At 38.8% G+C, this 26,855-nt stretch overlaps 1 protein-coding gene across 2 annotated transcripts in view; it reads right to left on the reverse strand.

Annotated features, from left to right (window-relative positions):
• The window catches only part of PEPD (peptidase D), a 227,212-nt gene that overhangs the window by 121,967 nt on the left and 78,390 nt on the right, over window positions 1–26,855 (reverse strand). The gene's annotated exons all lie outside the window — the stretch shown is intronic.

Below are 26,855 nucleotides of genomic sequence, written 5' to 3' on the forward strand. Positions count from 1 at the left end.
CTCCAGGCTAGAATAGTTCTCTTCCAAGGGCTAAAGTCTGGGATCAAAGGGGATCCTACTCTCAAAGGTCCTAGAAATGCGATTGAGCAAGTGTCTCAATGAATAGTTTACAGACTAATATTTGGGCAGCACCTAAAGCTTAGCTTGACCCAACTATGAGACTTAGGGCTCTGAAAAATTTCAGATCCTTTGTGACTTAGTTAGGTCACCTAACTCCTACCGTGGATACAGCTAGTGCCGCTTGAGGGATGGATTTACTACAGTGACAGAAAAACCCTGTCCTTCGCTGTAGCAAAAGCAAGTGCCTACATTACAGAACTATAGCAGCACAGCTGCAGCACTTGTATTGTAGGCATAGCCTGAGATGCAAATGCTCTGAGCAGGACAGGCTGCTTCTCTCTGCCAGCAATGGACTTATCAGGGCTGAGGGGATAAAGGTGCGAGGCAGACATATGTAGGCCTTATATTGTTTTTACCCATTGCTTTATGTGCTTTGGGGGACAAATAAACGTCTTTTGAAGATTCTGTTTCTGTGTCACTGCAAAAACATGACACAGGGTCCCAAAGCAAAATTCTTACAGGTGCTAAAGCCAAACTGGTCCTGTGTTAACAACACAGGCGAGAACCAGGGGGGCTGCAGCCCAGAGATCCCATCTAAGAGAGGCTAGGCCATATGGTTTCACCAACAGTAAGGTGTAGGAAGCCAGGTCTGTCACCTATGGGAGCACTTGAGAGGGACTAAAAGGGACCTAAAGTGCAGTTTGTCCTGTAGCCATGATACCTTGCTACCCATTTTGCAGTCCACAATTATCATTTGCCTGATCTCTGTGTAGGCCTAATGCCCTGATTAACCTTTAAAGATTTCTTGCTAAAGGGAAACAGTCCTATAAGTGAAAGTCTTGCTTCCTGATGAAATTGCAATAGCTTCTTGCACTAACAAAAATGAAATGGCACCCATAAGCTTTTTTAAAAAAAAATAATTCAAATTAGTTGCTCTTTTTCCACCTTTATGATTTATTCCACATTTGAACTAATGTGAGGATAAGTTGTTCACATAAATGTGTATTGTATGGATTCTTTGTTTAATATCATGTCCATATTTTCTTGCAATTGCCACTATCTGTCATAGCCATGTAGCATCTATTCTTTCTACTCCCTTTAGAATTCTGTACACCTCAGTGAAATCTCCTCTTAATCTCACCCTCCCCACCACCCCCAAGCAATGCAGACTGGGTTTCTCTAATCTTTCTGAAAAACTAAGATCTTTGACTAGGACCCTCTGGCTGATTACTGTTACACCTTTTACATTTCTATGTTTTTTTTAAAGAATACATTGATTGAACTTTATACCATGTACCAAATGTGGACTCACTAATCCGTTCTACAGTGCCAAAACATTTTCCTTCATTTTACAATTCCTATGCTTATTTATTCACCGTGGAATTTAGGGTTTTTTAATGCTCCTAACTATTGTACTGGAAGTTTCAGAGTTGCATCATCCTTCCCTGCTCAGTGTTTTGTAGCTCCTAGCCACTGGGGGCATATTTTGCCTTCTTGATTTTCATTTTTAGACAACTGTAAAGTTAATGGTATAAAAAAATCCAGGCACTTTTCTGCCCGTGCTTCTAAAAATAATTTTATCATCTTCTCACTTTGTACTGATTGCCTTATTCCCTCTCTTCCTTAGCTTGTTATAATGAGCAAATAGTGCCTTAACCCCAGAGTACTTTTTCCTGATTATAGATGTGCAGTACAAAGTGAGCAAGATCAACCTTAATAATGCTACTTTTGGTATTCCATTAACCAGCCTTAAATATAAACTATTAGCAGATAGTGTTGCTGTCTTCCTGTCAAGCTATAAATTAAGTCTTTATGGGGTACAAATCAACCATGATTACCTGAATGTAATGGGGGACACAAATTTCAGATAATCGACGTATTGGAGAAATGAAGGGAATCATTGCTGAAAGAACGGTTCTAATTCTGGGTAATGATATTTGGATATATTGGATTTTTTCAGACCTCCTTAAAATGCTGCTGTACCCCATGATCACTTCATTTAAAAAATTCAGAAGAGGGACAAGGTCATTAACATCCCATCATAGGCTTACTGAAAAATATTTTTCTGGTAGAAGGGTTGAAGAGTAGAGGATTCTGACATCTGAAAGAACACCCTCTAGGGCTCCTTCCTGTCAGCTGCAGGCAGAAAGCAGCAAGGTTTCTGAGGACAGAGCTATGTTTGAGCTACCACTGGGAAGAGGGGGGGGGGAACATAGGCTTTGACTGGGTAAATTCTCTCCCTTCTCCTCCACTACCCTAACTCCTCTCAGAGCAAATGATTCCATTTAAAAAAGGGGAAGGTGCTGGTAAGACACAGCAGTAAATCAAGGGACTTCTAGCATATGGCTTTTGACAGAACAACCAATTAATTATACATTGGGAAAGTGATATAGCCACTCTATTATGGCAGTTACAAACAGGTTGTACTGCTGAGGATCAAGCAATTAGATTGACATCTTTCATCAAGGATGCCTTTGAGGCAGGACAACAGATCAGCACTGTTTTGTTGGCTATACAACACACAGTTTGGCAGCATGGACTAGTCCTAAAATTCTACTCCATGGTACCAATCAAAAAACGTGTAGAGTTTATTATGCAGGTGATTTCTAACAGAACAGCGATCATCGTTTTTGGAGATGGTTTAAACTGTACATGTCATACGGGCAATGGACTTCCTCGGGGATCTGTACTTGCTCCGATGCTCATTAATATATGTACATGCACACTGACACCTGACTTACTGCCCACATCAGCAGCTAATTTAGCTTAAGTTGATTACATCTTCATGGCCATAGCCAGAAGCAAATTTGATGAGCTGGTGTCCTGCTTGTCATCTGACTTGATGACTTGGCCAAGTACTTCTTGAAGTGGTGACTTAAACTACAGATATTTTGTTTCCATCTCGCTAACTGGTTAACTCATCAACAGCTGTAGGTCCTTCTGAACAACCAGCCAATCACTATTAAGCAGCACTGTACTTATTTGGGGATAAAGCTTGACCTCTCTGTTCTTTCAGCAACATATCAAGAAGACATGCAAAAATCCAATCAAGACTCTCCCTCCTCTTCAGCCTTGCTGGCAACTCATGAGGTACTAGTGCTACAACTTTATGGACATCTACCAATGCCCTAACTATCACACCTGCTGAATACTGTGCAGCAGCATGGGGCTCCAGTCATCATAGTGGCAAACTGAAATCAAAAGACTAATTTGGCATAAAGAAGTCAACAGTACCCCTGCTTGCAGTAGGGGAGAAGAAAGGATCATCTGCTGGTTTCTAGAGAAAATAAACGGACTGTATTCTCCCTACTTCCCTCTCAACCTGACAACTATGGCTATTTTGGGAGGAGTTAATTGCCCACAGCTCCCCTGCCTGCCTCTAAGGAAGAGGTTTTATTTCTGTTCATCAAAGAAGGTTCCCAGGGCTGCTATATGCCCCTAAAAATGATTTTTTAAAATACATGCATATTGGATTATTAGTGGTAGATATGATACATCTTGATTTTAAGTAAGGTTTTTGATGAACAAGGGAAACATGGTCTTGATACAATTATTATAAAGGGGTGCACAACTGGTTGAAAGACTGTACTCAGAGTAATTATCAATGGTTTGCTGTCAAAAGGGGAGTGCATATCTCATGGGGTGTCAAGGGGTCAGTCCTGGGACTAAGATCTATATCTTCATCAATGACTTGGATAATGGAGTGAAGTGTGCGCTTATAAAATTTGCAGATGACATCAAGCTGAGAGTGGTTGCCAGCACTTTGGAGGTGAGGATTAGAATTCAAAAGGACCTTGACAAATTAGAGCAGTGGTCTGAAATCAACAAGATGAATTTCAATAAAGACAAGTGCAAAGAATACATTTAGGAAGGGGAAAAAATCAGATGAACAGCTATAAAATGGAGAATGACTGGCTAGGCAGTACTGCTGAAAAGAATCTGGGGTTACAGTGGATCACAAAAGATTCAAAACTGAGCAACAGAATCAGCTCTTGCCATAGACTGTGCCAGATGTCTCTGGTCTTTTGAGAATACTGATAAATTATTTCAGTTATTTAAATGTTCAGCCCTTTCAATTTCCTCTTTTGAGTTCCTAGAAGTCCTACTTTCTTCCACTGTTACTTGAATAAAATGTATTACTCAGCCTAACCTTCAGTCAATGAACTTCTCATTATCCACCTTTAGTTTTTATATTGTTAAAACACAATATAATGACATTTATACAGGCTACTGACAAATAGACATCCAGGTCCCTGCAGCCAGGGATGTAATTCCAGTGACACAAGGGATGACAAAAGTGCAGGGGAAGCATGGAAAGGAAAAGGGTTACATCAGGAGATTCTTTTGTTACAGAAACATCTTGATTTTTTTATAATGTAATGTAGGAACCAAGTAATGTAAGAGAATAGGGGAGAATGGTACAGGACTGGAGGGCAGCACAAAAGGGCTAACCAAGATAAGCATTAATCCAGTCCAGGTAAAAAAGGTCAAGGTCTCAGGCATTTTTATTTTTTTCAATTTGATTTCACCTAATTTGTTTCTCTTCTAACATTAACTAGTTTTATGACCAGATTTTCGCCATTAATGCTTAAATATGGCACTTTTCCATTTCTGCACCAACAGTCAAGTTCTCTGTTAATTAAGCAGCCAAGAACCAAATCAGGTCAGGTTCCTTTCATTGTAACATGAAAAAAACAAAACAGTTCTGTACCCTTCTCACACGTGCTCTTGTTTCTGCCTGGATTTAAATTTTCCTCATTACTGCTAAACTGTTTTTTTCCCCCTACCAACCTATTTTATTCATTCTTTGTTATTCACTTCTCCTTGGTTAGCGATTTATTCTTTTTAGTATTTTTAATTTCTATCCACCTTCAATGCTTTCAGGTTTCTTTATCTCACATGATCCAAAACCATCCCTTGCTTTTGCAAACCCCCTCCATTCTCTTCTGAACAGTAGCTCTCACTTAGTACTCTAGTTAGTCCCTATTATATTCCTTCCCACAATACTGCTATTAAATCATTTTTAAAAAGGGCCTGGAGCAATGCTGGGAATCACAGACCAATGAGCCTGATTTCTGTACTAGGGACATCCGTTGTAATGATAATCAGAAATAAAAAATAGAACCAGAATTATAAAACATCAATAAATATGATATGATGTGAATCATATAACTGGAAAGGAACTTAAGAGGTCATTTAGTCCAGTCCCCTGCACTCATGGCAGGACTAAGTATTATCTAGACCATCCCTGACAGGTGTTTTGTCTAACCTGCTCTTAAAAATTTCCAATGACAGAGATTCCACAACCTCCATAGGCAAGTTATTCCAGTGCTTAACAACCCTAACAGTTAGGAAGATTTTCCTAATGTCCAGCCTAAACCTCCCTTGCTGCAATTCAAGCCCATTGCTTCTTGTCCTATCCTCAGAGCTTAAAGAGAACAATTTTTCTCTCTCTTCCTTGTAACAAACTTTTGTGTACTTGAAAAACATTATGTCCCCTCTCAGTCTTCTCTGCTCCAAATTAAACAAACCCATTTTTTCAATCTTCTCTCAAAGGTCATGTTTTCTAGATTTGTAATCATTTTTGTTGCTCTTTCTTCAATTTGTCCACATCTTTCCTGAAATGTGGCACCTAGAACTGGACACGATACTACAGTTGAGGCCCAATCACAGCAGAGTAGAGCAGAAGAATTACTCCTTGTGTCTTGCTTTACAACACTACTGCTAAAACATCCCAGACTGATGTTCCATTTTTTTTTGCCACAGTGATACACTGTTGACTCATATTTGCTTGTGATCCACTTTGACCCCCCGATCCCATTCTGCAATACTCCTTCCTAGGCAGTCGTTTGCCAATTTGTATGTGTGCAACTGACTGTGTTCATTCCTATGTGGATTATTTTGCATTTGTGCTTATTGAATCATACTATTTACTTCAGACCATTTCTCCAGTTTGTCCAGATCATTGTGAATTTTAATCCTATCCTCCAAAGTACTTGCAACCCCTCACTGCTTGGGATCGTCCACAAACTTTACAAACTCTAAGCCATTATCTAAATCACTGATGAAGATATTGAACAGACCTGGACCCAGAACTGATCCCCATGGGACCCCACTTGATATGCCCTTCCAGTGTGACTGAACCACTGATAACTACTCTCTGGGGACCGTTTTCGAACCAGATATGCACCCACCTTATTGTAACTCCACAAAGGCTGTATTCTTCTAGTTTGTTTATAAGAAGGTCACGTGAGACAGTATCAAAAGCTTTACTAAAGTCAAGATATATCACATCTACCGCTTCCCCCATCCACAAGGCTTATTACCCTGTCAAAGAAAGCTATTAGGTTGGTTTGACATGATTTGTTCCTGACAAATCCATGCCTACTGTTACTTATCACATTATCTTTTCTTTGTCTGCAAATTGACTGCTTAATTATTTGCTTCATCATCATTCTGGGTACTGAAGTTAAACTGACTGGTCTGTAATTCCCTGGTTTGTCCTTATTTCTTTTTTTATAGATGGGCACTATATTTTCCCTTTACCAGTCATCTGGGGTCTCTTCCATCTTCCATGACTTTTTGAAGATAATCGCTAATGGCTCAGATATCTCCCCAGTCAGCTCTTTGAGTAATTTAGGATATATTTCATCAGGCCCTGGTGACTTGAAGAATCTAACGTATTTAAGTAATTTTTAACTTATTCTTTCCTTATTTTAACCTCTGATCCTATCTCATTTTCACTGGTATTCACTATGTTTGATGTCCAATTGCTACTAATCTTTTCAGGGAAAACGGAGACAAAAAAGTCATTTTACACCAGCATAGCTTCTGCAAAGTTTAATTGTGCCTCTCATGCCTAACAGAATTATTTGAGCTAATCAACAAAATGAAAGAAAGCAGCCCTTGTACTTTCCATAATGCAGGATTTATAGAAGGAGAGACCAGAGATGAAATCCTGACCTCACTGAAGTCAACGGGAGTTTTGCCCTTGACTTCAGTGGGTCCAGGATTTTACCCAGAATATTTTTTGCTGAAAGGGCTCTCAGATGTAGAATTTGCCTCCTTTATTGGTCTAAAAGACATTAGAAGACCTATCTACTCTCCAGCAAATATGCAAGTGCACTTTCAACAACCTACATTTATGCATACAAATCAAGCAGCTGCAGACCAAAAAAAAAAAAAAAGACTTTAATGCGGGTTGCATGTACGTAGTCAAGTGCACAATTTAGCCCCAAATATTTTCTGTAGAGTAACATATTCCTGGATTTTGTGTATTAACAGAACTAGGTGAGCTAATTCAAATGTCATTCGAATAAACATACTACTTTAGATTGGATTAGGCCATTTGTCCACACCAGTTTAACATGGGACTGGATGGAGCATGACTATTGTTGATCCATATGTATAAAATCAGAGGGCAGTTACTGACCCTTTCAGAAGTGTCACTTCCTTCAAGTGATTACTTAATTTCTAATTACCAATTTTTAAAAATTGTTTATTTAAAAAGTTTCTGAGCACAGATCAACAACTTTCCTTACCTTTTTCCTCAAGGTTCAGCCTGGATTGAATTGGTATGAAACTTATAAAACCTTAAAAATCTGCACATATAAGACACACACTTAACAGACTCTTCACTATAACAATATGAATCTATAGCCGTAGTGACCTAAAATGTATGCTCTTGTTAGTAGTGTGCCTGTATGTATACTGTTCTCTCAAAATCTGTGCTAACCATTCCTATAAACATATCACAATTACCTAAAATTGTCAAGGGTATTTTCCCTTAGGAAAAAAAAAGTTTGATTCATGTACGTTTTCATGGTGGTAAAATATTTCAAATTTTACTTCTCCCATGTATAATATAATAGGCAACATCACTTGATTTACACTTTGGGGATTTGAGATGTCTATTAGCTATGTAACAAACAAACAGTGCATCAAATATTTCAAGCTTTATACTCCAAGTTTCAAATATTCCTGATACTGGGATAATGAATGGAGCACAGGCAGATAAACATAAAAAGATTGTTGGTTAACTATTGCTAGCTTACATAAAAAGTAGCTGGAATAAAAAAAACATTAAGAGCCAAGGGACATAAAATGCATAAAAAGATTCCCAAATGAACGGTGGCTTGCTAGTACAGAGGTATTGTATAGCTCATGTATATACTGTATCTTTCACATTCTTTGTAATATGAACACAGTCTTTCAACAGTATTTAAAGTTGTTATGGTTAAAGTATAATGAATTATTGTACATGTGAAAAAGCAAATATGACAGAAAAACTGCTTGCATGCATATACCTCACTTGAATTTGCAAATGCTAAAACTCTATTCACACATTAGAACCCACTTTTTTTAAAAACCCTTAGAAAAAAAAGTCACATCCACTTTTGTCAGTACTTTCTCCCATACTGTACTGAAAACCAACTGAAATTGTGTACATGTTATTAAGGCAATTTGACGTAGTACTGTACGCACAGAGTAAGAGTTAAACTTTGACTTTTTAATAATTATTTTCATTTTATAAACCATGGAAATATAAAATTTCTCCATTTTTAATGCTAAGTAGAAGAAATATTGTTCCAAATAGGGGAAAATACAATTCTGTATTACAGATCTGAAAACTTTCAGTTCACGTCATTAGACTCCTCAGTGAATCCAACCTCTATTAAGGCATCAAAAAGACTGGGCATGTGAAAGGATAGTAAACTCCCAAATCCCAAAACAATAGCATTGCCCCACTAGCTATAAAAATGACAAACTACATCACAGTCACAGTACACCCAAACTCTATAACAGATTAGATTTAAAATTGAGCAATGCATTGAAGTAGCTATTAGTCTTTCAACTCAAGTGTAAATGTCCGACAAATTAATGACCAAGCAGGCTCAACCAAAGACTGCCTTGATAATTATAAAGTACATTTCTAAATCCAGATTCCAGTGCAATATTCCACAGTAACTTTTCTGAACTATACTTCAGGAAAAAAAGCACTATATATGGTTCTGATATATTGTGCCACTTTTCAGACCTACTGCAGCATCCTAATCTGAAATGAAAGACATATGTTACAGATGAAAGAAAAGAAGATCAGAGCCGGAATTCAAAATATGAAAGTTACATCACATATGTAACCTTTGCTATAAATACTTGCAACTATGCCAGTGTACACGTAATCTGTAATCAGGATGAAACTGAATATTCTCCAGGAGCTGGCATGAGATGTACCCTAATGTGTCAGCTTGAATCTAGGTAGGAATCAAAAGTTAGAGTATAAAATATAAACTATCATTCATTTTCAGTGCACATTCCTTGAATCAGAGCAGACAAGCAAGCAGACAGTAACAACTAATTGTATAGCTCTTTCCATTCCCTTAGAGGTTTACTTCTTTTCTATTCAAAGCATTATAGATGGATTGTGAAGCCATGCTGTAAATCAAAAGAAAGCCACTACTCGTTATCTAGTTAGAATTTCCTAGGTTCTTACTGTGAAGCTATTTCTCTGCTGTTTGATCTCTAAGCCACCGGCAATGTCCCCAAGCGCACTACCTATCATGGCAGCTGATACTCTTTTTTCAGTTCCCTTTTTCAGCTAGATGAATTTCCACTTTCTCTCAGTCTTTAAAAAGAACTGCCAAGATAAATAGTTCATAGACTCAAAATATTGGCCCACGTTGAAATAAAATAATATGTAAAACCTGCTGTGAGTGACCCAGAGCTGAAGAAACTACAATGCATAGTCTATTGTTTATATATCAATATGTACTGTTATGATGGCTTGGGGTGGATGTAAAGAATAAAGGAAGAATTGGCTTAACCTGTTTAGGAAAATAGAGACCAAACTATCACTGCCCTTTAAAAATGACGTTCAAAACAAGGCAAAATATAGACATTTGTCTGTATTTCTTTATGATATATGAAAGATGGCTTATTTTTTACCTCATATAATCAACTAATAATTTAAGACTAATAATTTAAGAAGCGGCAAACTGAGTTTACACTAGCGGCACAAGCAGAGATTATGCACACACACGCACAGATTTCCAGGCTGTCTTTATATCAAAGAAGAAAAAAAGTAAAATAAAATGCAGAGACAAATTCATGATGGAATGAACATAGTTAGCAGTTGGCAAAGTCATTTGATTGACTGAAAGGAATATTTGCTGAGTATGTGAACAAAGCTTGGATGGGTACACCTGGAAAGAGCAGGAACATTATGTTGTAGATAGCAGGTGGAGTAGCATGGAGGCAATAGACTTTGGAGTACTGATTAGAGAAATTAAGCTTATTTTTAGTATCAGAACTATGTTGTAGGAAGAAGAGGACAGCAAGAACCCAGCTTTTCAGATGCTGGCTGATTTTACTTGCTCTATGTCACCACTGCCAAATGATATCTATATCTAAATCTATATCTATATCATGAATGCTTGTAATTTTAAGGTATTTTCAGTGTTCATGTTAGGAAAAAAAACACCAGGTGCTCTGCAAGGAACAGTTGATAGTACAAATAAAACACTCGAATGTTTCATTTAGCGTATCATATGTTGAAAAGTATCACATTTGCCACTGCCTTTGGAAGGAATGATTATAACTATCACTAATGCTCTAGAAAGGCACACTCACAGCTCTAAAAGTTACCACAGACAGAGAATCGGAACAGATATTTGCATGGGGTTGTGACTGCACCATCTTTAATGGAGGAATCCAATTCTTTGTTAAAGATATTCTCTGTCTCCATCTGCTTTTGGGCCTGTGGCTGCTTAGATTTCAACAGGCAGTAGAGGTGCATTCTACTCCCCCTCACCTCCGGACCCCGCACCTGCAGTTAGAGAGCCTGGGGCCTTTTCTTGATGATGCAGACCTAGGCAAAATCCTTTGTGCCTTTGCCATCACCTGCTTGGGCTCTTGGGCTATAATTGAAAACTGGCCCTGAAGCTTCAAGTAGTGAAGAGTGCAGCAGCTAAGCAATTAATAAAATGGTCCTGTGAGAGAATATTACATCTATGCTGCACAAACTGCACTAGCTTCATAGTTCCAATCCACAGGTGATATTCAAAAGATTAGTTCTAATAATCTGTAAAGTTTTGGAATCTGCTTCATTTATGGAGCACCTCTCTCCTCGTACACCAGCATGATGTGCATACTTTGGGGCTGAAGGTAGGGCCCCCTTCAGTGGCGGGTCACTAGCTATAGAAGTTGAGCCCACCCGTAGTGCATTACATCAAAAGCTTGCTGGCTTTCATAGCACAATACAAAAACATATTTGTATGTAAAAGCACTTGCTCAATGCTGGATTATGATTGGGTTATGTTGTGGGGCTGTTTGTTGTGAGCAAATTCAAAACTGTTATCTTTAGGCTGAGCACACAAAGCCCTACTTGTGCTCAACTTCTAATTTCAGACTATAACCATCTGTGGTGCTCAGCCCAAAGCAAGTAGAAATCCTTAAACAAACAGAGTGACTATTATAAATGCTAGCTCATCAAGTCACCTTTGTTCCCCTCATTACCTCATGCTTTAATGTATTATCATATTAAATATGCCATGCACCCAGAAGTCATGGAAACATAAAATTAAAGAGATACCTCCATATATCTATAGATAGATAGATATAGATAGATATAAACACAAAGAAGCACCTATAAGCGTGCCTCAATGTGTTCCATTTTTAAAGGGTCTTTTCGAATAGCTTATAAGATTCGCAAGCTTTCACCTTTTGGGTTGAAGTTTTCACATCAAATCTCCTCCTGACAGTGGTGTGGTTTGGTTTTGTTCTTTAAGTTTAAGCAAATATATTAAGGACTTTAAGGACAAACCATGAAAAAAAAATACATCTTTTGTTCAACTGGAAGAAGGAACAAAGGGATCAATTATTTCTAGGAAGGGTATTTATTTTACAGGTGGCTAATCAGTATCAAAATAGATATGAAAAGAACTCTCCACAGCTAAAAATTAAAAAGCCCTTTTTCATAAAGGTAGCTGGGCCAGCTTCATTTGCTGCAGTTTATCTTTGTTCTTATTTGGAGAAGCTGTGAAAATTACAGAAAAAGGCAAGATAATGGCCACAAACCAGGTAATAGTGCACTTTGCTGCATAACTGAATCAAAACCTATTAACGTTTTCTTTCAAGAACCTGTCTAATTCTACTATACAATGGGTAAGAGATACATATCCGTACATTCTCTAGCATGAGCCCATCAGAGTAAAATTGCAGGCCAAAATAAAAACAATTAAAGAATTAGAATTATTTTCAGTTCTGTAGAATAGCTCTCCACTTACTGTTTCCTGAGATCATTCTAGTATCATCAATTTTTTTAGGTTTATAAAATACATCATAATCTCCAAGAGAGTTTATAAGACGTTAAAATCCCCAACTGAAACAAAAAAAAAATTTGAACACGAGTACATTAAGATCTTCCCACCAGAACTCCAGCTTCTTTACAAAAGCCTGAATAAATAGTTTAACCTTATAGCATGTCCTATAGGTAAGGCTAAGTTTTTGTCACAGATATTTTTAGTAAAAGTCATGGACAGGTCATGGGAAATAAACAAGTATCAGGAGGTAGCCATGTTAGTCTGTATCCACAAAAACAACAAGGAGTCCAGTGGCACCTTAAAGACTAACAAATTTATTTGGTTTCAGAGTAGCAGACGTGTTAGTCTGTATCCACAAAAAGAACAGGAGTACTTGTAGCACCTTAGAGACTAACAAATTTATTTGAGCATAAGCTTTCGTGGGCTACAGCCCACTTCTTCGGATGCATAGAATGGAACATATATTGAGGAGATACATGCAGAGAGCATGAAAAGGTGGGAGGTTGTCTTACCAACTCTGAGAGGCCAATTAAGTAAGAGAAAAAAACTTTTGAAGTGATAATCAAGATAGCCCAGTACAGACAGTTTGATAAGAAGTGTGAGAATACTTACAAGGGGAGATAGATTCAATGTTTGTAATGGCTCAGCCATTCCCAGTCCCTATTTAAGCCTAAGTTGATTGTATCTAGTTTGCATATCGATTCCAGCTCAGCAGTTTCTTGTTGGAGTCTGTTTTTGAAGCAACAGAAAAGCTTGCAACATCTGGGGGGAGGCGGCCCAGAGGCTGACCCCCTAATACATGAGTGCATCAAGTCTGTTCCAACATTGGACTCTTGGCCCATCAAGCCCTTGCAACCACATAGGAACAGACAAAATGGCAAACGAACACTATGGTCGACCATTCGGCTAAGCACTGAAGAAGAGAAATTAAGTCCAAAGCTGAGTGTGAAGAATTACAAAGGGATCTCCCAAAACTGGGTGAGTGAACAACAAAATGGCAGAAGAAATTCAATGTTGAGAAGTGCAAAGTAATGCACATTGGAAAACATAATCCCAACTGTACATACAAAATGATGGGGTCTAAAGTTAGCTGTTACTATCAAAGATCTCTTTCTTGAGTAAGTCTCTGAAAACATCTGCTCACTGTGCAGTGGAAGTCAAAAAAGCAAACAATGTTGGGAACCATTAGGAAAGGGATAGAAAATACAACAGAAAATATCATAATGCCACTGACACCAGCAGACCAGGTGTCAGAGCCCTCAGGCCAATTCACTTGTGTATTAGTATAGACAAAATTGATTGTTAATGTAGAAGAATGTATTTGGGCTGTTACTTGCAATGTTTTCACTTATTTGTATCCTGTTATAATGTAGGAGCAAACATTTACACTGTGTATACCCCTGTAATTAAATAACCCATCAAATGTGAAAGAATGCAAACGAAGAACTTTAACAGAAAAGTGCTAATTTCAAAGCAAATGATCATTGTGTGTGATGATCGGAGGTAAAAAGACTCAAAATGCATTCTTCACTCTCTGTCATCAAAGGAAAAGATCACCTGGGTAGTGACACTGTCAGCTTGTTTCTGGGAGAAGCCTCTACAAGTATGGATTCAAGGAAAGATTCTGGATCTCTGAACTGTTTGGACTCTTACAGGGAAGTGAACCAGATGCAAAGCGAATATCCCCAGAGACAATCTGGGTACCCTGAAAAGACTTTTGGGAAACTGGCACTTTATTACATCACTGCCACCATTTGAAATTACAAACTCTGACTCACCTGTACATATATTTTACCTGCTTTAACCTCTCAATAACTCTCATTTCCTTTTCTTAGCCAATTCTATAGTAAACTAACTACAGGTTTATTAGCTATCAGAATTGCTTTGGTGAAGGTCGAGAACAGCGGTTCTCAAACTGTGGCTTATGTCCCACTCTGGGGGTCACAAGTCTGTTTTGATGGGGTCACCAGGGCAGAAAGCCCCAGCCGGGAGCTCTGCGACCCGCAGGGGGATGAAACCTCCTGCCCTGAGTGGGGCCGAAGGTAGGGGGTCACAATTTTGTTTTTAAAGTCCAAATGCGATCTCCAGCACAAAAAGTTTGAGAAACACAGATGCAGAGTACCAGATGATCTGGGATAAGTGACTGGTGCTTTGGGACTGGGAGCAACCTAATGTGATGTGATTTTTGGTTTAAGTGACATTTTATCACAAGTCCAGTTTGTCTGGATGGCAAGATAGTCTGGAGAGTATAAAGGGACTGTCTGTGACTCCATGGTAAGACTGGTATAGTGATCCAGGAGCTCACATTTGTCAATGGCTTAGTGAAATCTAATTAATTATAGAATACACCATCAGTTTGGGGTGTCTGCCCTGTTTTTGACAATCTGCCCTGAGGTAGGTGCTCACAGTCAAGAGCCACTCCAGACAGTGTGACAGCCACTATATAAATCCATGGTACACCCACACCTTGAATGCTCTGTGCAGTTCTGGGTCAGCCCATTTTAAAAAAAGATATATTAGAATTGGAAAAAGCTCAGTGAAGGGCAACAAAACTGAGTGGGGTACTGAACAGCTTCCATATGGGGATAGATTAAAAAGATTGGGACTGTTCAGCTTAGAAAAGAGATAACTAAGGGTGGGGGGAAAATATGCCAGAGGCCTATAAAATCCACGAATGGTGTGGGGAAAAAGTGTTATTTATCCCTTCACATAATACAAGACGCGGGGGGTCACCCAATGAAATTAATAAGCAGAAGGTTTAAAACAAACATAAGAAAGTACTTTGCACACCACACACAGTCAATCTGTGGAACTCATTGCAAGGGCATGTTGTGAAGTCCAGAAGCATAATGGGGTTTAAAAAAGAATCCAATAAGTTGATGGAGAATAGGTCCAACAATGGTTATTAACCAACACAGTCAGGGACACAACCCCATGCTCTGAGTGTCCCTAAATCTTTGGCTGCCGGAAGCTGAGACTGAATGACAGGAGATGGATCACTGTTCTCCTCGTTACCTCTGAAATGTCTGGCACCAGTCACTGTTGGAAGACATGATACTTAGCTAGATTGGTCTGACCCAGTATGGGCATTCTTATAATAGATTCATCCTGATAAATGCAATCTCTTCCTAAAAAGGATGTAGGCATATTAGAGGTGGGTACCAGGCCAATGGAATCCCCACTCCACCCTCTTCCCTCCCTTCTAGACTGATAGTTGTAGATGTAGATGTTTTTCTTTCTTCTTTTTTTTAATCCAAAACAGTTCACTGATTCCTACTGGGTATCAAATGCTAACGTGTGTTCCTAGGCAACACTGTGCTCACTCCACTTTCTCCCCATCTGTCACTGGAAGGCAAGGAAATGTATTTCTCAATACACAATGCACCAAATGAGTGAGCGCTTCCAACTTGGGTTTCCCAGATGTGTATGATGTATCTCTGCCAGATCCAGCCTTCTATTTTGTTTTCAAAATAAAATATAAAATTTAGTTTAAAAATTTTACTTTTGAGTTGTTGATAAAAGACAGATTTAAAAAACAAGCTTAATCAGAAATATCCTGTAGATGCAAAGACTAAACACTGATCTTCTTACCAGCAGATATGGAAACATTCTTTTAGAGTTACTGGGGTTAAACTTTTTCCTGACATTTATAATATTCAGTGCTGAAAAAAGCTCACTGTAAAGAATAATTGCTCCCACAGGGACCAATCCATGGGTCACAGTTTTATGCACTTGACTGCAACAGAGCCTCGAATGAGATTTTCCATAAAACATGGACTTAAGCTTGCAGCATAATCACGTTTGCCCTAGCTCTAGAAGCTGAGCTAAAGTACCACTTCTGCAGTGTAATTATCTAACAGATGTTCCAAAGAACCATAGGGAAATTTCATTATTCAGAAGAACAAATAGGGTAAAAACAAATGGTTTTTAATTTAGCCAAATTTGATATTCCAGATGTATTTTCATTTTTCCTATGCAAGTTTCAAACCATGGGAGGGCGGATTTGCCTCTAAGAAATAATTAATTACTTAAACTTTCATCTTTAGTTATGCTTCCTAGCAAATACACAGCCACCCTCATAACACATAGTATACACAAGTGCTATTCAGTGACCCAAAATGCCAACATAATCACACTTGCTGTACAGAGAAACTGCTATGGTTCACAATCTTTATTTCAGTTTCAAGTTGAATATTTGAGGTTCTGAGTGTTGTACACAATACACTATAAGAAAGCCCTTACTGTACTTCTGAGTTAGTACTAGTAGTTTAGACTTCCAAATAATAGTTTAATTTACCTCTTGATGCTCTTTTTGAATACTTTAACTATTCTTAAGAAAGAGCGTACTATTCTTTCATATAGGAGATATGAAACTATCCCCTGTGGGTAATAAAGACCATAAAACTTAGTAGGTGCTCACAATATGTGAAGAAACAATTTAACTCTCACTGTAGTAAAAATAGTCAAAATTATTCTGGGGAAAGGGGCTGAAGAAATAAGATTTCCTGTACACGTCTTACAGACATCATCAGTGCTGTGATTGAGAAATACTATTGTGGCATAATGGCTTTGATTCCATAGAACATCACATTTCATCTGTTCTTTTTCCATGTCAGAGTAACAAAATTTATCATGTGCAGGGGGGCATGGTGGCAGTGGGGAGCAGAACCTCATTTTCTTTGCACTTTTCTAGAATGTTTTTGATATTAAGGTCAGTGTGTGACAACTTGTTATTAATGGACAATTTTAATATTCTACACATTCCACTCTGAAGTTGTAAGGACTTCCATTTACAGACCACAATAATGTACCAGTTCTGGTCACAGAAAGAAGAGGAACAAATACAAAATGTTGCTCTCTCCAGTTGCACAGCAATTAAAGTACATTTTAAAACTTAAGTTCATAATGCCAATAAAGCCTCACATATGGTAGCATCTTTACTTTTGACTTGTCTGAGCAGGCATGAAGAAAATCCACAGCAAATGAATAATTAGCTCAGCCTGCTGTCTTTTACAATGAGTTCCATTTCACATATCTGCAATCTTAGCTTGTCATTAGTAATGCTAATTAGCTCAATATGTCATCCTGATGCTAGATTCAATAAAAATGGAGGACATCACTAATGTGAAAAGAAAGCTGCTGCTTCTTCTACTACTGTAGACATGTTTGAGTTTATATGTTTTCAAAGAAAGAGCTACAGGTTTATATCGCTGGTCATTTTCAATCAGACTGAAAACCAAGATAAAAATCAAGGCTCTGTACCCTTTGGCCTCTAGGAGGGTAAGCAACAGAAAAATAATAATGAAATATTGTAAGTGCCAAAAAGTTATAATAGAAGGGTGTCAGACAGTACAATGACAACTTTAAACTTGGATCTGGCACATTAGATATTAGGAAAACCTTTTTAACTACAGTAAAAGCTGTTTTATCCGGCACTTCACCAACTGAAAAGCTCTATAAATCGGCATTTCTGATCTTCATTAAATTCGGGTTTATAGTCTGGGTAGTGCAGGGCTGGCAGAGTGTTGGGGTGAGGAAAGGGTTTCAGGGTGCTGGATCCGGGGGTCGCTCACCTTGGGCGGCTCCCTGCAAGCAACGACCTGTCCTTGCTGCTCCTAGGCAGAGGCGTGGCAGGCGGCTCTGCGTGCTGTCTTCGCCCCACCCCAAATGGTGCCCCCACACTCCCATTGGCTGCGGTTCCCAGCATCAGACCAACAATGTCTATATCACAACCTTCTACAAAAAAAACTTGCATAGTACTCAGTATTAAGTTCAATTTGTTATAAATATTTGTATTACAGTTATACCTAGGAACCCAGTCATGGACAAAGGCTCCATTGTGCTAGGTGCTGTATAAACAAAAACAAAAGATGGTCTCTGCCCCAAAGAGTTCATAATCTAATCTAACATAGTGAAAAGTTAAATCCATGATGTTAAAACTCTGGAAGAGCTCCGGTGGTGGAAGGTTACTGCAGGATCCCACAAGCTGTCATCTCTCTCTGGCTCTAGGCCTCTATGCACACTCTAGATGCAGATCTTGTATCCAACACCTCTCAGCTGTGAAGAACCTGAAGTCCAATTGCCTAGGACCTGAAACTAGTGCTTGCTCTTATAAACCTCTGCAATAGCTTTAGTGTTTGTCTCTTTGGGACTAAGGCAGTGAAAGCAAGCACCACAGAGATTCTACAAAGTAATTTCTAAAAACACACACACACACACACTTACCTCTTAGACAGCACAACATAGATATAGACCTATGGAAAACAAATCCTTCACACAAATCCCTTCCTCAGTTTCCTCATCACATCAAGAGCCCTTTGGGATTTGGTTAGTGCCTTTTTTAGACGGTCCAGGATTTCTCCTCTCCTTTTATTACTACACAGCCTTCTCTGCTTCTGGCCCTGCTTTGCTCCCTCCCCTCCTTGCTGAAGCAAGTTTTTTTGTTTTGTTTTAAATAAAGTTGCAGTTCCCTCAGTTGCTTCAAACCCCTCATCAGGTGATGCTCTCGCTTGGTTACAAGCTCATCTGGCAGAGCTGGATCTTCTGGGTATCATCTGGTACTGACATTTGAACAGGGGATTGATTTGTATCGTTAGTCTTCCAGTAGGTGCAAGAATTTTTCCTGATCCCTCACTCGAGGTTTCAGCACAAGTTGAAGGGTAAAAGGCATAAATGTATGCACAGTATAGTCTTATAATTAAAATGGCATTCACAAAACAAAATGGAGTCTGCAGATTGGTCCAGACACATGCAGCCATGTACTAAACCATCACACATGGTAACTGGTATATGACAGAATTCTGTACCATTATGGACCACAAAAGATAAAACAAGAAAAAATTTAAAGAATAAAATTTACTCCCCTCCATACACATTTTTTGGGATTTCTTTATACTTCTCACAGGAGAAAAAAAAAAAGGAAGTGGGAGGGTACATGCACAATCTTTAAAAATTACACAAGCAGCCACCTACAGTTTTTGGGAGCAAAATGCCTCCATGTCACTTCCACAGTACTAACAACTCCTACCTGTAAGATACATAGTACCATTGACAGCCATGGAACAATGTAACATCAGTTCCTGTATCAGAAGCTATTGTCAGCTGAATTCACCTGTTCCTCAATCTTCTAGAAGTTTGGCGGTGGGGGAGGGGGCTCTACATCTGCTATAAGTAAATGTAATAAGGTCTTTGTATTTACTAATCATGTATATAAAACATGTTGAGGAATTACAAGACTCTACCCAAAATGAAATTCAAGTTTGTAAATTGGGCTTAGCATGAAAAATTAAATACAAAAATTTTAGAGATCAATTGCTGTAGTGAGTAATATTCAAAGAACAAAAGCAACTAAAAGACAGAAAGTAGAAAATCCAGAATCACTGTTTGGCAAAAGGGAAATACCCAGAGGAAACTAAAATGGGTCTTGCTATTTTCCCTTTTCAGTTTGTTCCAATGAAGTAGAAGAGAGAGATAAATAAAAGATGAGAGCTGTAATCCGTGAAAGTGCTTGCAGACCTTCACGGAGAGTGGAAATTTAACACTGACAGATATGACAGCAACTCATCTCATAGTCCAAACTCTGACTTAGAAATCAGGGACAACACTGAAAAGGATATAGGATAAAGAACTCAAATCCGTTTATCAAGCTGTGAAGTGAAGTAGGGAGTAGAAATATACTGTAAATACTGCAAGTCAGGAGAGAAATCTCTTTAGTAGTCTTCTCAGTATTTCATTCTTAATGTCACTGCCATGAGACAGTGGGTTTTAATTATCTTTAAAGCTTATTCCTTATTATTTTTATTACAGTAGCACTTAGAGGCCACAAATGAGACCAGAGCCCCATTGTGCTAGGCACTGTACAAGCATTTAGAGACAGACCTTGCCCCCAAAAGAGTTCAAAGTCTAACTAGACAAGACAGACAAAATTTGTAGGAGGGAAAACTAGGGAGACAGATGGATGAAGTGACTCATCCAAGTTTACACACCAAATCAGTAGCAGAACTGGTACTAGAATCCACTGGCACCAGCAGCCATATCACACGTTATGTATGGTGCATATCATACGTAGAGGTGATGAGGAGCAGTTCTGGCCCCCCACACCCCATCAGGTTTGGCTCTGCCAACCTTCTGTCATGACAGAGGGCCATAAGGCCAAACCGGTGTGAGTGCACCAGGCAGTGGGGTGGCCAGCACTGCTCCTCCTATCAGCTGTCTTGGGGCTTCCAGCCTGTGTTCTCTCTCAGGGATGGGGAGTGACACTGCACTTGAGCAGGCAGGTGTTGGAGTGTAGTAGAGATTCCAGAGTGCCAGTCCAGTGCCCTGTCCACTGGACAAAGCTGTCTCTTGAAAGGTTTGGCAGCCTTTTCTTATTATGCTGCTTCTACAGATGGAAGGGAAAGTGCAATACAATTCAGGATCTCATCCTTGGATATATCCACATCCAATAACTTCCACAGAAAATTCATGGCAATGGCAGTTCCCTGCTAAAAGGTGAATGACCTCATACAAAGCATATGAGAGTACTCAGCTCTTGTGCCACTAAGCGTATAATTTGAATTAACAGTGGTAGATCAAAATGGTAGGATCAATCAAGTTTCTTTCATTCCTCACAATTTGTCTCCCAATATTTCATTGGGAACTGTGCCCACACAATCTTCAGTACAGGTCCAGGACTCTAGGGTACAATCTAGCCTAAAGCTGTCTACACAACAGCTTTGCAATCCTCCTGGTCTCCACAACTACAAAGGATTCAGAGATGGCTACATATACTGACATCCAACTATCCAAGTCCGACCTTCAATTTATGTCTTTAACTCTGTCCTGTTATTGGGAGCAACACTGAGTACACAATAGTGTAATGTGCACAGAAATGTGTGCAAACTCATTTGCTAGGGACTTTACAGATATAGAACTTTGCTCTGAGGAGCTTACAAGCACAATGGACAACATTCAGACAGGGAAAAGGGGGAAAAATCAATACACAAAACAGCTAATGGGATTGCGCTTATGATAAAGTAGACTGGTTCCTCTCTACACTCTTCCTCTGTTACTGCAACGCATTTTTGTACTGTTTTCTGATGAAATCAAACTGACAGAACATAAAGTAAAAATAAAGATATCAAATTGTCCTCCTCTTCCAATAAAAATTGAAATTACACTGGTCTACAATTTTTGAGAAGTCGTCTGCTTCAGAGATAAAATGTGCTATTTATTATGTATTTTGGTGTGCTGAATTCAAATATGACAATTAAAACAACTGATTGACTACTGTTTCTAAGTTATGTAAGTTTTTACATTTTATGTCTATGTATATTGTGTAGATAGTAGAGTTTTAATCATAAATTGTAAACCTAAGTCTTTTCATGTGTTTATGGTTGCTTTACATGATAATATTTCACCTGTCCTGTTTATGTAATACTTTAAAAATTAGCAAAAGGGTTATATACATAAAATTTATTATGAAACAAAAGGCAAAAAACTATTATGTACATAGTTTAGTCCTATTCAGTGTCTACTCGGCGCTTCTTGGCTTGTCTCTTGGATTCATTAAATGGAGCACCTCTTGTCACTGTCCAGCAATAGTCTGCAAGCATTGATGGGCTCCATTTGCCCTGATAGCGTTTCTCCATTGTTGCAATGTCCTGGTTAAATTGCTCGCCGTGCTCGTCGCTCACTGCTCCGCAGTTCGGTGGAAAAAAATCTAGATGAGAGTGCAAAAAATGTATCTTTAGTGACATGTTGCAACCAAGGCTTTTGTATGCCTTGTGGAGGTTTTCCACCAACAACCTGTAGTTGTCTGCCTTTTTGTTTCAGAGAAAATGTATTGCCAATAACTGGAAGGCTTTCCATGCCGTCTTTTTCTTGCCACGCAGTGCATGGTCAAATGCATCATCTTGAAGAAGTTCACGAATCTGAGGACCAACAAAGACACCTTCCTTTATCTTAGCTTCACTTAACCTTGGAAATTTTCCACAGAGGTACTTGAAAGCTGCTTGTGTTTTGTCAATGGCCTTGACAAAGTTCTTCATCAGACCCAACTTGATGTGTAAGGGTGGTAACAAAATCTTCCTTGATTCAACAAGTGGTGGATGCTGAACACTTTTCCTCCCAGGCTCCAATGACTGTCGGAGTGGCCAATCTTTCTTGATGTAGTGGGAATCTCTTGCACGACTATCCCATTCGCAGAGAAAAAAGCAGTACTTTGTGTATCCAGTCTGCAGACCAAGCAAGAGAGCAACAACCTTCAAATCACCACAAAGCTGCCACTGATGTTGGTCATAGTTTATGCACCTCAAAAGTTGTTTCATGTTGTCATAGGTTTCCTTCATATGGACTGCATGACCAACTGGAATTGATGGCAAAACATTGCCATTATGCAGTAAAACAGCTTTAAGACTCATCTTCGATGAATCAATGAACAGTCTCCACTCATCTGGATCGTGAACGATGTTGAGGGCTGCCATCACACCATCGATGTTGTTGCAGGCTACAAGATCACCTTCCATGAAGAAGAATGGGACAAGATCCTTTTGACGGTCACGGAACATGGAAACCCTAACATCACCTGCCAGGAGATTCCACTGCTGTAGTCTGGAGCCCAACAGCTCTGCCTTACTCTTGGGTAGTTCCAAATCCCTGACAAGGTCATTCAGTTCATCTTGTGTTATGAGGTGTGGTTCAGAGGAGGAGGATGGGAGAAAATGTGGGTCCTGTGACATTGATGGTTCAGGACCAGAAGTTTCATCCTCTTCCTCGTCTGACTCAAGTGAGAATGATTCTGGTGCATCAGGAACCGGCAGTCCTTCTCCGTGGGGTACTGGGCGTATAGCTGATGGAATGTTTGGATAATGCACAGTCCACTTTTTCTTCTTTGACACACCTTTCCCAACTGGAGGCACCATGCAGAAGTAACAATTGCTAGTATGATCTGTTGGCTCTCTCCAAATCATTGGCACTGCAAAAGGCATAGATTTCCTTTTCCTGTTCAACCCACTGGTGAAGATTTGTTGCACAAGTGTTGCAGCATATGTTTGGGGCCCACCTCTTGTCCCGATCTCCAATTTTGCAGCCAAAATAAAGGTGATAGGCTTTCTTAACCATAGTGGTTATACTGCGCTTTTGTGATGCAAAAGTCACTTCACCACAAACATAGCACAAGTTATCTGCACTGTTCACACAAGTACGAGGCATCTCTGCTCACTTTGGCTAAACAGAAATGTGTCCCTTTGCAAAATCAAACACTGACAAATAAGAGAGCACAACACTGTGTGATTTCTAGAGCTGATATAGGGCAATTTGTTCAGCAGAGTGATGTAAGCTTCGTTATGATTGCATCATCCATGACTTGTAGGAATAACATGATGCAATTCATATCATGTATGATGCAATACCAGCTTCAGATTGCATCATTCATTGTTTTGCCTAAAAAGCAAGTACTGTCCAAACCCAGTCATAGATTTCTTCATAGATCCAGTCAAAGATGTATTTTAGTCATTTCTGGTTTAAATTGAGATCCCTTCCCTTTATAACTCACTTATCTTCCGCTATTCCCAAGTCAAGGGTCGTATATACTGACCCAATAGCATATGTTGAAAACTAGAGCCAATCAACAATTTTAAGCATCATTTTCGTTCTCAGTGACCCAGAATTAGTAAAGTTAGACTACATTTATTTCAGAAGCATTTTGGCTGTAGAGCAGTGAGGGACAATGATTTATAATCTGACTTTGTAAATATTAAACTAACAAAAACAACAGATGAAAAGCAGTAACCTGGAGACTAGTGAACATGGATGGGTGCACTGGAAAGGTCAGATACTGGCATAATTTCAAAAGGTGATAAAACAGATAATCATAGGTTCCTAATTAGCACTTTCAGCTGAAAGTTTTATAGATACGTTTATGTAGAACAGCTTGACTGAACTACTGGGCTTTTATTACTTCATTACGTTTCCTCCCATGCCAAACAGATCTCTGGTAACCTTTTGTTGTAGTTTAACATAATGTACTGGCTGTACCACACCTTGATTGTAAAGAGCTATTTCAATTAAAGTACCAGATAATCACCAATATTAATTAACACTGCCAGAGCAAATCCAAAGCATGATCTACAGAAACAGTTTTATGTTCATGCTTTGAATCACTATTTGTAGATAACTGGCATGACTGTCTCTCTAAAGTTAACTGATCAGTTATTAAAGTTAAAGAACATCAAGTTAAAAAAAGGGGGGGTTGACTGTGCCTGAAGGTAAATATGCTGATCTTTTGATATACCTCTTTACTAATGTGGTACTGGTTTAACATCATGCACTAAGCCTTAATCAGACAGAATATTTTCAGCATATTTCTGAAGTTCGCTTTCAACCCTAGTAATAAAAGAGGATGATTATCTAGAGAGTTTGCCACAATTTACTATACTTCCCTCCAATTAATTTTTGAGAGAATGATCCAAAAATCATAGAAATGGAAATATACTTTCTTTATATTGCTTATTATATAAAAAGTTTTCTAGACTATTATAAAACTTTCTGCTATCCCCTACATCTCAGTGGAAGGGATATTTGATCAAAATAGCAAGTGAAAGACAACCCCTCAGGACCTGAAAGGAGGGGAAGAGAGCTGGCATGGCTACCCCACTCCTCCTGCCAGAAGGCAGGCGTAGATCATGTGGCACACATGCAGTAAAGCAATATGAACAAAGTGTTTTATAAACCCGTTTTCCAAGACATATATATGTAAGGGTTAAGGTCTGTTTTCAAACATCTTCACACAAAACCCACAGCCACTGATTCGATTTGTGCACGTGTACCCAAAAGGTAGAATTTGGCAAAAATAGTTCAGAAAGCCAGCAGAGTGCCAACTAAATTCCTGGGATGAGGCTGTGGGAGAGTGAAAAATAACTTCTTCACACAGACTTAAACTTCTTTATTCTCTTAAGGAAAGTTTGATCTGCTTAAATGATAATTCTGATAACTTACCTGGCAATGACTCTATGCTACTATCTAAGGTATATATTTCTCATAGATTAAGTTGCAGGGTGCAAGCTGTTTGTTGCTGAACAACAGAATCAACAGCTTAAAAGGCTACTATGTAAGTTCTTGATATCTTTCTATACAAACTTTTTTTTAATTCTTTGACATTTCATATATTAGACCAGGGGTCTGCAACCTTTCAGAAGTGGTGTGCCGAGTCTTCATTTAGTCACCCTGATTTAAGGTTTTGCGTGCCAGTAATACATTTTAACATTTAGAAGGTCTTTTTCTATAAGACTATAATATATAACTAAACTACTGTTGTATGTCAAGTAAATAAGGTTTTTAAAATGTTTAAGAAGCTTCATTTAAAATTAAATTAAAATGCAGAGCCCCCCAGACCGGTGGCCAGGACCTGGGCAGTATGAGTGCCACTGAAAACCAGCTCGTGTGCCGCCTTCAGCACCCGTGCCATAGGTTGCCTACCCCTGTATTAGACTATATTAACTGGTGTATTTGCATGCAGTCTGAGTAATCTCATGGGCTCTTTCTAAAATTGTATTTCCTTATACTTTATTGACATGCCTCTTACCCAAAAGGGTTCAGAATTTTTTTTTAAATTATTCACTTTCTTCTTTCTGGAACAGTGATCAGATGATGAAAGCTGAAGCATGCAAGATATTCTGCATAATAGTGGAAGCTCAAGTTCTAACTGTAGTTGTAGAAACATCCAGTGTGATAACAAAGGCCGACATCATACAGGTAGCCCACTGAGACCTCTTTCATCATAGAATGACCTCAACCTCTTTCAAAAAGTCTAATGTATCAAAATGGAAGAACAGAAGGCAATTTTAAAAGGGTTTAATAGGCAGTTGCCTACATCCCTTTTTATCATCATCAGCAAGTAATCTGTTGAAAATGGAAATGTATGGGAGAAGCTAGCTACAGAGAAAAGTGAGAAATGAGAAGCTCTGTCCTGAAATACAGATCGTGTATTTGAATCCCTCATATAGTTTTAAGACTGGATTACCAGGATCATAATGTTCAATGGTGCTAGGGGTGAAATCCTGGCACCACTGAAGGCATTGATAGAAATCCCAACTGATTTCAGTGAAGCCAGAATTTTACTGTAGGTGTTTACAGTTGGGAATGGGTCAACAGAGTGAGCACGTACACATGCACACACATTATGAGCTGTTCCCCATTAGCTTTTGCAGGATATGTAACTGTACTCGGCAAAACAGTTTAAAGCATATTCAATAGAGCTGGTACGTTTTATTAAAATATTATTTAGAAATAACTGTGGTTGCTTGCCCATATTGTTTACTCTTCAGCAGAATTAGAGGCCTTATGCCCTAATTCTTAAAGATATCAAATATCAGGTTCCCTTGATCTTCCTTATTTTGACCAGCAATTTACCTCTGTAATATAGCAAAATACAAGTCTTTCTGGAATCTGCAGACAACTGTCAAGACAGACAGTCGTCTGAGAAATATCTCACAATTG

This window comes from Mauremys mutica, chromosome 14, assembly GCF_020497125.1.
Source record: "Mauremys mutica isolate MM-2020 ecotype Southern chromosome 14, ASM2049712v1, whole genome shotgun sequence".
Classification (NCBI taxonomy): domain Eukaryota; kingdom Metazoa; phylum Chordata; order Testudines; family Geoemydidae; genus Mauremys; species Mauremys mutica.